The sequence below is a fragment of the Arachis hypogaea genome, chromosome 16 (assembly GCF_003086295.3).
Source record: "Arachis hypogaea cultivar Tifrunner chromosome 16, arahy.Tifrunner.gnm2.J5K5, whole genome shotgun sequence".
In the NCBI taxonomy this organism is placed as follows: Eukaryota; Viridiplantae; Streptophyta; class Magnoliopsida; order Fabales; family Fabaceae; genus Arachis; species Arachis hypogaea.
In genome coordinates, this window is record NC_092051.1 from 114421530 (window position 1) to 114435156 (window position 13627).

General features: G+C 39.0%; 1 non-coding gene across 1 annotated transcript; it reads right to left on the reverse strand.

Annotated features, from left to right (window-relative positions):
• Positions 1-12696: 12696 nt before the first annotated feature.
• On the reverse strand, positions 12697-12804 carry LOC112760383 (small nucleolar RNA R71). The gene has a single exon (XR_003180826.1). It is a non-coding gene; the product is annotated as a small nucleolar RNA R71 (small nucleolar RNA).
• Between the last annotated feature and the right edge of the window lie 823 nt (positions 12805-13627).

A 13627-nucleotide genomic window follows, 5' to 3' on the forward strand; every position in this document is an offset into this window, starting at 1 on the left:
ATATTTTCAGCATAAAGTAGATCCATCAATCTCATTCAGAGTCCTCGACTCATCTCAACCACCATGAATCCACAATTCAATTTCCGGACATCAACAATCACCCTTCACATGACATCAAACCATCCTCAACTCGCCAGAAACCTAGGACTCCGTTTTCTAAGTTTTCCAAATAATCACCAACTAAAACCCTTAGGTTATATCCCATGTTCTCATACTCAAGACCAAGCCCAAAAATCTTAAAATGGTGTCATATAGGCTTACAACCTTGTTGGGAAGGTAGAATAGTTGAAAACAAAGCAAAATTTGAGAAACAGGGCGTGTGCGGCCGCACAAAGGTGTGTGCGTGCACACGCCTGGGAGATTTTAAAAGTGAGCGTGCGCACAGGGGTGTGCTTACACACAGATACTGAATTTTATAAAGTCTGTTCACTTGCACAGGGTGTGCTAGCACCCCCAACAGACTCCTCTTCCCGACTTGTGCGTGCGCACAGCGGTGTGCGTCCGCACAGGTTGCAATTCTCCATTGATGTGTGCGCGCACCAGCTGTGCTAGCGCTGCAACCAGTAGGCACTTCCCTGCCTGTGCGTGCGCACAGGTGTGTGCGTCCGCACAGAATAAGATTTTTGCAGAGTTGTGCACGCGCACAAGGCTGTGCGTGCGCACACATCAGAAATCATAAAATTCTGTAACTTAGCAGAATTTTAGATTTTCAACACCAACTTTGAATGATCATAACTTCCTCTACAAAATTTCACTTTTCACGAACTTTATATCGATTTAAAGGGTTTTCAAAGATCTTTAGATTTAAACAAATTTCAATCAATTTCAAAAATCGAGGCAAAAGTTATGATCGAGCAAAGTTCAGTAAAAATCCAATTTTTACCAAAAGCCAAAATTTACCAAATATTCCAAATCCTCAAACTACCTCCAACCAAAACAACACCAACCTCCCATTTACAGCACCCACTACCTTCTTGGGTCAAAATTCACCATTTACCAAATCTTTCTATCACATTTTACCATTCTTCAACTATCAATACTAATCATGCAATACTACATAAATCCTCATTCAACTTTTCAAACCACATATCCATATCATTAACATCAATTTCACATTTATCTTAACATTATCAATCATCGTAATTAGTCTTAGTAATCATTATCCCACCATAAATCATCATACATCAACATTCAAACGACTCATCAACCATTATAATTCATACCTATCCTATAAGTCACTAGCCTAAGTGTCCATAAATATTATATACTACATAGAGAAAACCAAAACCATACCTTGGCCAATTTTCAATATGCCCTTAAACCAAAGTTGAGCACAAGCTAGGCTTTTCCAACACAATCCAAGCCACCAACAATCACCAACAATCTCCAACAAGTTCAAATACTCACCACTTCAAGCTGTAACACACATAATTCACAATAATTCAACCTAGGGCTTATCAAACTTAAAATTTCACTAGGGTTTAATGGCTCTTAACTTCTCCAACAGATTTGATAGCAAAAATCCAATGCTAAGCAAGGATTAGAGCTAACCTAAACATCCAAAATCACAAAAACTCATTTAACCCAAAGCTTTAAGAACCGAAATTTTGGAGAGAATAATACAAAAGATTTCGTGGTTCCCTCTCCAGTTTTTTGTATGGACTTTGTAGAGCTCTTCACAAGGAACGCGTAGTCGCAAACGGTGCGGTGATCGGAGCTCTATAGCTCAAGATATGAGCTTGGGAAGGAGATGGTGAATAGTGTTAATGGAGTCTCTCTTCTCCTTCTGTTCTCAGCTGGGTGTGTTGTGTAGGGGTGTGCATGGCCCGGCTCAGCCTGAAGACCCGATCCGATCCCAAACACTTTAGGAGCTATTTTGGTGTGATTTCACCGGGTTTAGGGTCGGGTAAGGGTCTCAAAAATAGACCTGGTCATTATTTCGGGTTGGGTCCGGGCCATGGCTCGGGTCACCCAAAGTCGGCCCGGTGGCCCGGTCATCATACACAATTAATATTTTGTGTTATTAGTGATGGATGATGGCTATTCTTATGTGAAATTTAAGTATTGTAAACCTTAATATTGTGTTATTAGTTATTATAAGACTATAAGTTAATGTTTTATATTTAAAATGCATAAGATTTTAGACTAATACATAATATTGTGTTATTTGTATTGAATCAAATATTTGGTGTTATTAGACAATATTAGTATTGATTATGATTATGGTTTAATTTTAGAGAAGAGTTGGTTATTGTTATATTTTTCTAATTGAATTTTACCATGTCAAATAATGGTTGGAGTCTTGGAAATTTGGATATTTTCACATGCTAGCTTATAAGAAGGTATCAAGGTAATGTAATGTTAATGGCCCGATTTTTACCCGGCATAACCGTGGCCCGAAAGTGTATAGGTTTCATCGGGTCTAGGACCGGGTTCGGGTCTAATAAATAGGCCCGGTATATATTTCGGGCCGGGTCTGGGTCACATCAAACCCGGTTTCACCCGTCCCATGCACACCCCTAGTGTTGTGTTTGTTAGGGTGTTTGGCTGAATGGTTCATTAAATGAGCCTTTTATATGTTGGGTTTGGGTCCAACTTGGGTCCGGTCCAACTCGTTAGCGTTTTTAGCCCGTTTGGCCCAACTTCGGGCCAAACCATTAAAATTAACGCCCGGTTTTCTGTTTCTAATATTTTTCTAAGGTTCTGGACTGCTTTCACTTTTTCTCGTGCGGTACCGGGCAGACTTGAACTGGTTCAACCGGTTCAATTGCCGGTTCGCAGTTTTTCATGGTTTTTTGCAGAAAACACATTTTCTGACTCAGAAAGACCCACTGAGTCCAAATATTACCTTTAAATCCTCAAATTCTCTCTCTAACTTTTCGGAGTCTAATTAGGGCAATATTATCACTTAATTAACCGGTTGATTAGTTGCGGTTCTTACATTCTCCCTACCAAATAAGAAATTTTGCCCTCAAAATTTGAATTACCTGAGAATAGCTCGGGATAATCCTTTCGCATCTCGGACTCCAATTCCCAAGTATTCTCTTCAACTCCGGCTCGCTCCCAAGCAACCTTAACCAATAAAACTTCCTTTCCTCGTAGCTTCTTCACGCTGGTGTCATCGATTCTCACTGGCGTTACTTGGAAAGTCAATTTCTCCCTCAACTCAACCGACTCAGGCTCCAACACATGAGCCACATCCGATGTGTACTTACGAAGCTGTGACACGTAGAATACGTCATGCAGGTTAGACAGATGAGGTGGCAAAGCTACTTGATACGCCACCGGTCTGAATCTCTTCAGAATCTCAAATGGTCCTATATATCTTGGGTTCAACTTCTTAGTTTTGATAGCTCTCCCGATCCCAGTTGTCGGTGTAACCTTGAGGAATACGTGCTCTCTCACTTCGAATTCTAATGGTTTCCTCCTCTGATCTGCATAACTCTTCTGTCGACTCTGAGCAGTTAGAATCCTTGCACGAATCTTCTTAATGTTCTCAGTAGTCTCTGCTATCAAATCAGGACCCAAAATGCTTGCTTCACTGGATTCATACTAACAGAGTAGAGATTGGCACTTCCGTCCATACAAGGCCTCATACGGAGCCATCCCAATGCTCGCATGAAAGCTGTTGTTGTACGCAAACTCCACCAATGGCATGTAACGATCCCAACTTCCGGGTTGATCTAAAACACATGCTCTCAGCATATCTTCTAATATCTGAATAGTCCTTTCCGACTGCCCATCAGTTTGCAGATGATATGCAGTGCTGAGACATAGCTTCGTACTGAAAGCTCTTTGGAAAGCTCCCCAAAACCTTGATGTGAATCGGTATCACGGTCCAACACTATGCTCGATGGCACACCATGCAACCTTACTATCTCTTTGATATACAATCTTGCCAACTCCTCCATAGAACAGTTTACTCGGATAGGCAGAAAATGAGCGAATTTGGTTAAGCGATCTATGATCACCCAAACCACATCAAATCCCGACCTAGTCCTCGGTAAACCGGTCACAAAATCGATTACAATTCCTTCCCACTTCCACTGAGGAATCTTGAGTGGCTGCAAGATTCCCGACGGCTTCTGATGCTCTATCTTTACTTTCTAACACGTTAGGCACTTGGATCCCACCGTTGCTACATCACCTTTCATTCCAGGCCACCATAACATCTTCTTCAAGTCATAATACATCTTCGTGCTTCCAGGTTGTGAGCTTCCGACAACAAATTCTATCTCAAACTTCCGACATCCGGTATACAAATTCTTCCTTTGTATCTCCATAATCCTTCACCATCCTTAGTGAATTATTCACGCCTCTTATCACCAACTGGTTGAAACAATTGCTGAAGCTTCTGCTCATCTTGCTGAGCCCTTTGAATTACTGTCTTAAACGTGCTTGAGATCTATAGTTGGTTCAAACAAACCCTTCCTGCAACTTCACCGATATCCAGCTTAAGATCCACGAACTTATCCACTAACTCCTCTTCCTTGATTCTCATCCAAGCAATCGTTAAGGACTTCCGACTCAAAGCGTCTACTACCACATTCGCTTTTCCAGAGTGATAACTCAACTTGAAATCATAATCTTTAAGCAACTCCATCCACCTTCTCTGGCGCATATTTAGCTCTTTTCTGATCAAAGATGTACTTGAGACTCTTATGATCAGAAAAGACGCTAAAATTTACTCTGAACAAGTGGTGTCTCCAAATCTTCAATGCAAACATAATTCCCGCTAATACCACGTCATGAGTGGGGTAATTCACCTCATGCGGTCTTAGCTGATGCGATGGGTAAGCCACCACACTCTGACGTCCACACAAATGGCACTTCTTTCCTTGTTAACTTCGTCATCGGCAGCTGATGAGTCCATATTTGACGATATATTTTAGCTTGAATTGGATGGATTCTATCATATAAACTCACACTTATTCATTAAAATAGCATACTTTTGTGTTTGATCCCTAGATTGTGCCTAAATGTGAAAACATGCTCTTTTGTGCTTATTTTGACTAATTTTATTCCATTGACCTTCCATTCGATACCTTAATGATATTTGTGAGTGATTTCAGATGACTAGGGTAGGAATGGCTTGGTGAGAATGGAAGAGGAGCATGCAATTGGGAGAAAGCATGAAGAAAACAAAGGAGGAGAGCTCAGCCATGCGTGCGTACGCACAAGGATGTGTGCGTATGCACAAAATGGAAATCAGCATGCGTGCGTGCGCACAGCTACCTGTGCGTACGCACAAGAACCCAAGCAGAGTGAATCCAGAGCATCGCGGAGTGTGCGTGCGTACAACAATCTGTGCGTACGCATAAGAGGAATTTCAGCGAAGTGTGCGGACGCACACGTCTGTGCATCCGCACAGGTCCCAGTGCGTGCCTTCATTAAAAATGCACGTGCACTCGCGATTTTGGGGCTTCCTTGGCCCATTTCTGAAGGCTTGAGGCTGAAATCAAGGGCTATATGAAGGGAGCAACACCACATATGAAGGCATTAGGACTTAGATTTTATTTTCCATAGTTTTACATAATAGGAGTAGGAGTAGTGTAGATTAGGTAGTTCCTTCTTAGGGTTTTAATTATGATTTGTAGAATTTTATACTTCAAGTTTGATTTTGGATTCTAGCAATCGCATTGTAAGTATTTCTTTAATTTCCCTTTCAATTACATTACTTGTTCTATACTTTCATATATTTTACTCTCTCTTGTCAATATTCACATAGTTTTGCAATTTTGAATTCCTAGTTGTTTAATTTGATGTTTGATGGCTTTTATATGTTTGTTTGAGTTACTTTTATTGATTTTGGTCATTTATAGTTCATAGCTTTTACCATTTTCCCAATTTTGCCATGTTTTATGTTTATGCCCTCTATGTGTTTGATGAAATTCCAAGCTTAGTTATGGGATAGATTTCCACTCCTTGGCTTGGAGAAAATGAGTCTATGGATTACTAGAGCCCTAATGTCAAACATTTAGTGGTAATTCTTGGGGAGTTAGTTGATTCTTGTTTCCATTAAAGCTAGCCCTTTACCAACTAGTTTGGTAAGTTAGTTAGAACTTATGGATTAAGGTCAGTTATGCTTGCCTGACTTACTCCTCGATGTTAGGGGTTAATTAAGCGAGATTAACTCATGATAATTATCATAGTTGTGGTTATGGCAAGGAAGGGATTTCATAATTCATCCCAAGTTAAGGTTTCATTTATGTTTTGAACCACTCTTTAATCGCTTTATAGTTTTACTTGTTTATATTACATACGTAGTTCTTTTATTCCTTTATTGCTTTATTAATTACAATTTTGTCTTGTTCTTTTATTTCTTTATTGATTTCTTCTTTATTATTGAAAACACCCTTTGCTTTCCACAACCAAAATTGTATGCACTTGTGGTCACTAATTCCTAGGGAGAACGACCCGGGAGTCTAAATACTCTCGGTTTATATTTGGTTTGAATTGTGACATTATCTTGAATTAAATTTTGATTGAGAAGATCCATTGCCAGTTTGGACTATACTCACAACGGAATTACTTTATCTAGTTTTCCGAATTGGCATAAATTCTCTCTTATCAAATTGGCGCCGTTGCCGGGGAGCTAGCGTCATGAGTGTGATATTTTGGTTGTTGTAAATATGTCCATAGTGTGAATAGATACTTTTTGGTATCTTGTTTGCTTTTGTTGGTAATTAGGATTTTGTTTATTTTGTTAATTGATGTCTTTAGTTGTTATTTTCAATTTTTTCTATGAGTTATCACCCTCTTGGTTTGGAGTTTGGTTGTGCTTATTTTGTAGGGCTTGATAACCTCAATTTTCGATTGCATCATGGGATTGGAGCATCAATTTTGGAAGGAGCCACCTTCTTTATATTACAATGAGCCATACCCTTCCCAATGCACATACCCAACCCAAGGATATGGTGGATTTCACTTTGATTATACACCTCTACCACCATATGCCTATGACCCATACCCCCAACATAACCTTCAATCACCACATTTTCAAATACCACACCACCACCACCATCACCTTCTTACATGCCACCTCAAAACACTTACCAATATGAGCCACCTCCCACATATACAACCTTTCTCCCAAACTATGAACCTCAATTTTCACCACAATATGAAGTTTTCCAACCCTTGGCCCAAGACCAACAAGACCTTCAAGCCTTTCTCCAAGAGCAAGAAGGATTCCGAAGCACACGAAGGCAATTCATGGCTACCATAGCCGAAGCGGTGAACCGCTTGGTTTCGCTACGCTCATCCGATCAAGGCACTCCTCTTGAAGAGTGTGAAGGAGCAATTAAAGGGTGTAGTGAAGAGGAGAGCATGGAGCCACAAGGGAAGAACAAGAGATAGAGCATGAAGTGAAACAAGAGGGGGAAAGTGGAGTATGTGAACCGGAGGAGAGAAAGAGAGATGTGAGGGAGATTGATCAAGATGAGGATTCAATCATTCATGATTTTTTGTCCTCCTTGGTCAATCCCCTTAATGATCCTAATGAGCCCCTTCCCATTGAGTTTGAGAGAGACATGGAGGTAGACTTCTCACATCCTCTTTGTTATGATTTGAGTGATGGGGAAGAGGAAGTTGGTGAGGAAGCAATTCCGGTCCAAGAACATATTAAGTGGGTGGCAGGTTCACCTATGAGCTTCATTGGCCCCATCAATATGCTATCTTGGAAACGGATTACCAACTCAAGGTCCTTCTTGGGTTGGTACGTGGTGGAGGAAGGGGTATTGGTCGCCAAGAGAATCCAAGGCCCTTCAAGAAGAACAATTCAAGAATTGGAGTTCAAGTGGTGTGTAGAGCACAATTGGGTGATTTTCGGAGAATGTTGGGGTACTTCAAGGGTAGAATGAGAGCTTGTCCATCCGGCTTGGAGCATAGAAATCAACAAGAAGGTGACCGGATGCCTAGAATATGGGATTCCGGAGGAGCCTCAAAGTGCAAGCTTGGATGGAGATTCAAGGAGGAGTGGAAACACAAGCCACCCTAGCAAGAGTCTCCTCAACAAGTCCAACTTAAGGACTATAAACCAAAGTGCTAGGTGGGAGACACTCCACCATGGTAACATCTTTCTTATCCTTTCTCTTTGTTTATAGTCTTAGTTTATTGCATATTTGGTTGCCTCAGTTAGCTTAGGATTAGTTTAAATTTGAGTTTAGATAAGTTAAAGTACTTGTGGACCATAAAAGTGTGTTTGTTTGAATGATTTAGGGTTGATATGTTGATATGCTAAGGGTAGGAACCATAGTTTTGAAGAGAAAAGAATTTTCTGAGACAGGACATCTGTGCGTACGCACCAACCTGTGCGTGCGCACAAAACTGTGTTTTTCGCTACCTGTGCGGCCGGACGCACCTGTGCGTCCACACACGACTTAATATGTCCTCTAGTCGCAGCGCCAGAACAGCTTGTGCGTGCGCGCTGCCTTGCTTTCTCTGATCTGTGCGTTCACACAACTGCGTGCGTACGCACACATCCCCTCTCATACTTCATCTGTGCGACCGCACAGACGTGTGCGCCCGCACACAACTTGATAGCCCCTCTGGTGGGAGCGAGGGAACAGCTTGTGCGCGTGCTCAATCTCCCCCATTTTTGGCCTCTGTGCGTGCGCACACACGCATGATTTTTGTCCTCAAGTTAAAAAAAAAAAACTACTGTGCGTGCGTGATGAGCGGTAATTTATACGCTTTTTGGCATTGTTTTTAGTATGTTTTTAGTAGAATCTAGTTACTTTTAGGGATATTTTTATTAGTTTTTATGCTAAATTCATATTTCTGGACTTTACTATGAGTTTGTGTGTTTTTCTGTGATTTCAGGTATTTTCTGGCTGAAATTGAGGGACTTGAGCAAAAATCAGATTCAGAGGTTGAAGAAGGACTGTTGATGCTGTTGGATTCTGACCTCCCTACACTCAAAGTGAATTTTCTGAAGCTACAGAACTTAAAATGGCACGCTTCCAATTGCGTTGGAAAGTAGACATCCAGGGCTTTCCAGCAATATATAATAGTCCATATTTTGAACGAGTTTAGACGACATAAAAGGGTGTTGAACGCCAGTTCTACGCTGCTGTCTGGAGTTAAACGCCAGAAACAAGTCACAAACCAGAGTTGAACGCCAGAAATACGTTACAACCTGGCGTTCAACTCCAGAAAGAGCCTCTGCACGTGTAACATTCAAGCTCAGCCCAAGCACACACTAAGTGGGCCCCGGAAGTAGATTTATGCATCAATTACTTACTTCTGTAAACCCTAGTAACTAGTTTAGTATAAATAGGACTTTTTACTATTGTATTAGACATCTTTGGATTATATTTTGATCTATTGATCACGTTTTGGGGGCTGGCCATTCGGCCATGCCTGGACCTTTCACTTATGTATTTTCAACGGTAGAATTTCTACACTCCATAGATTAAGGTGTGGAGCTCTACTGTTCCTCAAAGATTAATGCAAAGTACTACTGTTTTTCTATTCAATTCAACTTATTCCGCTTCTAAGATATTCATTCGCACTTCAACATGAAAGTGATGAACGTGACAGTCATCATCATTCCCTATGAACGCGTGCCTGACAACCACCTCCGTTCTATCTTAGATTGAATGAGTATCCCTTGGATCTCTTAATAAGAATCTTCGTGGTGTAAGCTAGATTGATGGCGGCATTCATGAGAATCCGGAAAGTCTAAACCTTGTCTGTGGTATTCCGAGTAGGATTCAGGGATTGAATGACTGTGACGAGCTTCAAACTCGCGAGTGCTGGGCGTAGTGATAGACGCAAAAGGAGGGTGAATCCTATTCCAGTATGATCGAGAACCTCAGATGATTAGCCGTGCTGTGACAGAGCATTTGGACCATTTTCACAAGAGGATGGGATGTAGCCATTGACAACGGTGATGCCCTTACATAAAGCCAGCCATGGAAAGGAGTAAGACTGATTGGATGAAGACAGCAGGAAAGCAGAGGTTCAGAGGAACGAAAGCATCTCTATACACTTATCTGAAATTCTCACCAATGATATACATAAGTGTTTCTATCATTATCTTCTATCTATTTATTAATTATGTTCGAAAACTCCATAACTATTTTATATCCGCCTGACTGAGATTTACAAGGTGACCATAGCTTGCTTCAAGCCAACAATCTCCGTGGGATCGACCCTTACTCACGTAAGGTTTATTACTTGGACGACCCAGTGCACTTGCTGGTTAGTTGTATCGAAGTTGTGAATGAAAAACGATTATTTAAGACGTGCGTACAGAGTTACTGGCACCGTTACCTGAGATCACAATTTCGTGCACCAAGTTTTTGGCGCCGTTGCCGGGGATTGTTTGAGTTTGAACAACTGACAGTTCATCTTGTTGCTCAGATTAGGTAATTTTCTTTTTGTTTTATTTTCAAAAATTTTTCAAAAATCTTTCAAAAAAATTTCTCCTTTGTTTTCGAAAAAATTTTCTTTTTTTAAAATAAAAATGTTTTCAAAAATATATTTTTCTTCAGAATTTTTAAGAATGAATTCTAGTGTTTCATGAAGCATGGCTGGCTATAAAACCATGTCTAAATTCTTTTAGACTGAGGTTTTGGCCTAAAATTGAATGAATTACACTCATATTCATGCTAAAGCTTGGCTGGCTATTAAGCCATGCCTGACCCTTTGATTGGAGCTTTAGACTAAAGAGCATAAGATTCCTGGAATTCATATTAAAAATTTTGGAATCCTTATTTTTCTTTTTCAAAATGATTTTCGAAAAAAAATTAAAAGAAAATACAAAAAAATCATAAAATCATAAAAATAAAAAAATATTTTGTATTTCTTGTTTGAGTCTTGAGTCAAGTTGAAAGTTTGGTGTCAATTGCATATTCATCTTGCATTTTTCGAAAAAAATTCATGCATTCATGGTGTTCTTCATGATCTTCAAGTTGTTCTTGGTAAGTCTTCTTGTTTGATCTTGATGTTTTCTTGTTTTTCATATGCATTCTTGCATTCATAGTGTCTATACATGAAAAATTTTTAAGTTTGGTGTCTTGCATGTTTTCTTTGCATTAAAAATTTTTCAAAAATAAGTTCTTGATGTTCATCTTGACATTCAAAGTGTTCTTGGTGTTCATCTTGACATTCATAGCATTCTTGCATGCATTCATTGTTTTGATCTAAAAATTCCATGCATTGAGCATTTTTAGTGTTTTTCTTTCTCATCATAAAAATTCAAAAAAATCAAAAAAATATCTTTCCCTTTTTCTCTCTTAAAATTTCGAAAATTAGATTTGACATTTTCAAAAATTTTTAAAATCTAGTTGTTTTTATGAGTCAAATCAAAATTTCAATTTAAAAATCTTATCTTTTTCTAAATCTTTTTCAAAAATCAAATCTTTTTCAATTTTCTTAGTTATTTTCAAAAATTTCAAAAATCTTTTTCAAAAATCTTTTTTTTATCTTTATCACATGATTTTCGAAAATAACATCATCAATTAATGTTTTGATTCAAAAAATTTCAAGTTTGTTACTTGCTTGTTAAGAAAGATTCAAACTTTAAGTTCTAGAATCATATCTTGTGATTTCTTGTGAATCAAGTCATTAATTATGATTTTAAAAATCAAATATTTTCAAAACTAATTTCAATCATATCTTTTCAAAAATATCTTCTTATCTTATCTTGTTCAAAAATTTGATTTTCAAAATATCCTTTCTAACTTCTTATCTTCTTATCTTTTCAAAATTGATTTTCAAAATTTGTTTCAACTAACTAACTAACTTTTTGTTTGTTTCTTATCTTTTTCAAAACTACCTAACTAACTCTCTCTCTCTAATTTTCGAAAATATCTCCCTCTTTTTCAAAAATTCTTTTTAATTAACTAATTATTTTAATTTTTGATTTTAATTTTCGAAAACTACTAACCTTTTTCAAAAACTATTTTCGAAAATCATTAACCCTTTTTCAAAAATAATTTTCGAAAATCCTTCTCCCTCATCTCCTTCTAATTATTTATTCATCTACTAACACTTCTCTTCATCTCACATCACTGCTCCTATCCTTACCCTTGTGTTTGGATTCTTCATTCTTCTTTACCCCTATTCCTTTTCTTCTTCTACTAACAATAAGGAACCTCTTTACTGTGACATAGAGGATTCCTCTTCTTTTTTTGTTCTCTTCTCTTTCTTATGAACAGGAACAAGGAAAAAGGCATTCCTGTTGAAGCTACTCCAGAACCTGAAAGGACTCTGAAGAGGAAACTAAGAGAAGCTAAATTACAACAATCCAGAGACAACCTTATTGAAAATTTCGAACAAGTAAAGGAGATGGTAGCCGAACCCAACAACAATAATGCAAGGAGAATGCTTGGTGACTTTACTGCACCTAATTCCAATTTACATGGAAGAAGCATCTCCATTCTTGCCATTGGAGCAAACAATTTTGAGCTGAAACCTCAGCTAGTTTCTCTGATGCAGCAGAACTGCAAGTTCCATGGACTTCCATCTGAAGATCCTTTTCAGTTCTTAACTGAATTCTTGCAGATATGTGATACTGTTAAGACTAATGGAGTAGATCCTGAAGTCTACAGGCTCATGCTTTTCCCTTTTGCTGTGAGAGACAGAGCTAGAATATGGTTGGACTCTCAACCTAAGGATAGCCTGAACTCTTGGGATAAGCTGGTCAAGACTTTCTTAGCCAAGTTCTTTCCTCCTCAAAAGCTGAGTAAGCTTAGAGTGGATGTTCAGACCTTCAGACAGAAAGAAGGTGAATCCCTCTATGAAGCTTGGGAGAGATACAAAGAACTGACCAAAAAGTGTCCTTCTGACATGCTTTCAGAATGGACCATCCTGGACATATTCTATGATGGTCTGTCTGAATTAGCTAAAATGTCATTGGATACCTCTGCAGGTGGATCCATTCACCTAAAGAAAATGCCTGCAGAAGCTCAAGAACTCATTGACATGGTTGCTAATAACCAGTTCATGTACACTTCTGAGAGGAATCCTGTGAGTAATGGGACGCCTATGAAGAAGGGAGTTCTTGAAGTTGATACTCTGAATGCCATATTGGCTCAGAACAAAATATTGACTCAGCAAGTCAATATGATTTCTCAGAGTCTGAATGGAATGCAAGCTGCATCCAACAGTACTCAAGAGGCATCTTCTGAAGAAGAAGCTTATGATCCTGAAAACCCTGCAATAGCAGAGGTAAATTATATGGGTGAACCTTATGGAAACACCTATAACCCATCATGGAGAAATCATCCAAATTTCTCATGGAAGGATCAAAAGCCTCAACAAGGCTTTAATAATGGTGGAAGAAATAGGTTTAACAATAGTAAACCTTTTCCATCATCCACTCAGCAACAGACAGAGAACTCTGAACAAAATACCTCTAATTTAGCAAACTTAGTCTCTGATCTATCTAAGGCCACTGTGAGTTTCATGAATGAAACAAGGTCATCCATTAGAAATTTGGAGGCACAAGTGGGCCAGCTAAGTAAAAAGATTACTGAAATCCCTCCTAGTACTCTCCCAAGCAATACAGAAGAAAATCTAAAAGGAGAGTGCAAGGCCATTGAATTAATCACCATGGCCGAACCTGTGAAGGAAGGAGAGGACGTGAATCCCAAGGAGGAAGACCTCCTGGGACGTC